Source organism: Aplysia californica, unplaced genomic scaffold, assembly GCF_000002075.1.
Source record: "Aplysia californica isolate F4 #8 unplaced genomic scaffold, AplCal3.0 scaffold00091, whole genome shotgun sequence".
NCBI lineage: Eukaryota > Metazoa > Mollusca > Gastropoda > Aplysiida > Aplysiidae > Aplysia > Aplysia californica.
This window is the reverse complement of record NW_004797361.1, coordinates 957,190-960,395: the sequence shown is the minus strand read 5'-3', so window position 1 is coordinate 960,395 and position 3,206 is coordinate 957,190. Positions and strand designations below refer to the sequence as shown.

Sequence of the window (3,206 nt, the reverse complement as noted above, 5' to 3'; positions counted from 1 at the left end):
TGTGTGTGTGTGTGTGTGTGTGTGTGTGTGTGTGTGTGTGTGGAGGCCAACGATACTTTACTCTTGCCTGCTGAAATCATAATATCAGAACAAGTATGTCGACTTTGTCAATTTAAGTTATGCTTTCTGCTATCTTAAAACAAAGGGCAGCTTTAATTTCACTAGATCTAGTACTTAATTGTTGTGACCTTCTGACATGAAGCAGAACGGTAAAGACGAATTATTCAGTGTGATTCGTTCTAGTTTACTTGAGCTGTGGAGGACTGCTTGTTTAGGACACGTTTGCGTGGACATGCGCGGGGGCGGAGAGCATGACAGACGGACAGGCTCATAGGCAAATAAGCAGACAAAAAAATGATTGCCCAAACAAAACAAGTATAACAATAATGTTATTATTTTTGTGAGCATATTCATGCATGCTTAAATTCTAATCTATACAGTTGGGCCTGCTCTAATGGCCAATTGTATACATGTAACACAAACACCCGTACAAACGGCTGTTTCATATTTCCTTTGTTGTTGTTGTTGTTGTTTTTTAAACATTATAATTACACTGTGTAAAACGTCAACCTGTCTAATACGACCAGTTCTCCTTGTAAATGTATGTCCGCCTTAGATGACAAGTTCGGCTGTACATAGAAACACGAGCACGCGCACGCGCACGCCCCTGCAAGCACATAAACAGTCATGTTAATATACCCATTATAATGTATGCATCTCTAATTTAGCCCGATATTGTTACCTCAGCCACTCGAAGTTTGTTTTTCCCACTCAGCAGAGGCAAACAGAGTTGTCAAGACACAGAACTCAACACACGCTTCCAACGATAGGTCCGGTTTAATTTGCATAACAAGCAACACGCAGAAACGAAATCCTTGTCAGCTCGGGTTTGTTTGGCGGGCAATCGCACAGCAAACGTACCGTTTGTCTTAGATGGTGGCACCATCAAACATGGTAAACTTTCAAATAAAGCTGGGAAAGGACAAAAGGTGCAGTTTTAGTTTTTGCGTGGACGTTACTCAAAGGCCAAAGAATCTTGGTAATAGGATAACCCCCACCCCTCCCTCACAGCCCCCACCTCCACAGCCTCCACCCCCACGTCTTCGTGGAATCACGACCATCACAGCTCACTGTTTCCTGTTCCTGTAAGATATAGCCTCAACCCCATTGAGAACCCCCATGGTAACCTCAGTTCTGGGCATTGGTCAGGCCAGTTTAAAATGGGGGGGGGGGGGGGGGCAACATCACTTCTACCACATTTTCTTTGGAATTGAGTAAAATAGTATGAGCAGTTCACACTTAGTCACAAATAAATATTTCCTCATGCTGACCTACTTTTTAATTACGTAGCTGTCTCGGTGTTTCCAAATCAACTCAACCATCCCCTCTTTCTGTTCTGTTCCTTATTCTATGAATTCTCCAACACTGTAGCCCTCCAGTGGCCTTTGTGTCTTTATAAGAGACATCGTGGCGAAATCAGGCTCTCTTCAAAATAATGAAATCGAAGATACTGTCGTTCTCCTGCCAGTTTAGCAATTTTTGTCGAATTCTTGTGTTTTGGCGGCTCAACGCATCGGAACTTCATTTAAAACACGTTTCTTTGTTCATTTCTCTCAAAAATGCTGAACAAAGGCGCCAATGTTGTAAATTTACTGTTTCCAAGGACTCTCAATCTTTGGAAATCACCAAACCTTGGCGCCTTTAATTTCTCGCGAAGTTTTTTTATTCCTTCTGACACCAGGCAACCCTGACCTCTTTCAATAGCAAATATCTCTATTTCTGTTCGAGCTGGAGATGGTTATTTTGTCATCAAAAGTAAGACAAATGCACAAACTTTAAGATGTTAAATAACCCCACATGCCCAAAAATTGACGAGCGCCTGATTTCACAGCGTTGCTACACACATTATCTTCCCCAAGGGCGGGCATATAATTTCTTATCTGGACTCGGCGACTCATGGTGATGTAAGGAGATTTTGAAATACAGCCCGTAGTTTCCAACTTGACCGTGGAACAGTGGGAAATTTTTAACACGTTTTCACTTTGCACTCCGTATTTCATGTGTGCACATTACATAATGAATGAAGTTCCTCAAAGTCTTGAGGGGAAAATATCGATTACTACCTGAAAACAAGCACTCGTACATGTAGGCTAGGCTACATGCGTTTTGACAAAGGTCTGGTATTCTACTTTGGAATTACAAGAGATCAAATCCATCAGTTCTTCATATAGGTTAGACCTTTCTATCTAAAATTGAACAATGTATCAACACACATACGGAAGTCTGAGGTTGGAATCCCAACAGCTGTCCGAATTTAGCTGCCCATTTTGGAATATTTCTTCTTCTCTGTGCCGCTAGTTGAGAGCTTTCTATTTTGCCTCTGAACATAAACTTTGTACCATGTGTCCCAGGAACTGAACTTTTAAAAAAGATTAAAACTAATCAGTCTGTTTACAGCAAAACTGTAAGTTGGCCCAGAGATACTAGAGAGATGACACTTCGCCCGGATGCGCGTATCTGGGTCACCAGCTGATCGTGGAGAAACGCGCGGTAAACAAAACAAGCTGCGTTCATTGTTCAAGGCATTTTCGTTGATCGCAGACAAGCATGGCCCCGGTTATCCGAAATGTCAATGGTGTTCTGCTATAAACTGCATCTATTAGAATCAAAATCTGAGTTTCTTTCGATTTCCAAAGGACGACGAATATATTTTGATGAATAGAAAAATATAGATCAAAATAATGACAATGTGATTGTGGTCCTACCAGACTGACACTCCATGCACAAACTCAACACATTTCAACCTTGTTATATCAGCTATAAATTGGAGTTTTTTTCCAGTCTAAATGCCCAAATAGAGCTTGCATTCTACTAGTGAAAGATACGTTACCTGGGTCTGCGAAAAGATGTCTAAATACAAAGTGCCATCGATCGGTTTTGCTACTTTCTTTGTCCGATTACCACTTTTTTTTTGGGGGGGGGGATGTCATGGCGAATGGAAGGTGTTAGGGTATTAAAGACTTTAAGTGGTAGATCTATCATTATTGCTTCATGTGCTTTTCCATGATCTGAAATTGTGAAAATTTAATATAATATGTGTGTGTGTGTGTGTATGCGCGCGTGCGCGCGCGCGCGCGTGCGAGAGAGAGAGACTGACAGACAGACAGACAGACAGACAGACAGACAGACAGACAGGCAGACGGAAA

At 41.7% G+C, this 3,206-nt stretch overlaps 1 protein-coding gene across 1 annotated transcript in view; it reads right to left on the bottom strand.

The window, feature by feature from the left end:
* LOC101849529 (probable imidazolonepropionase) overlaps window positions 1-2,491 on the bottom strand; it is an 18,100-nt gene extending 15,609 nt beyond the window's left edge. The window contains exon 1 of the mRNA XM_005094900.3: window positions 2,278-2,491. The gene's annotated coding sequence lies outside the window, so the exon portion shown is untranslated. The remainder of the gene's footprint in view (window positions 1-2,277) is intronic.
* Between the last annotated feature and the right edge of the window lie 715 nt (window positions 2,492-3,206).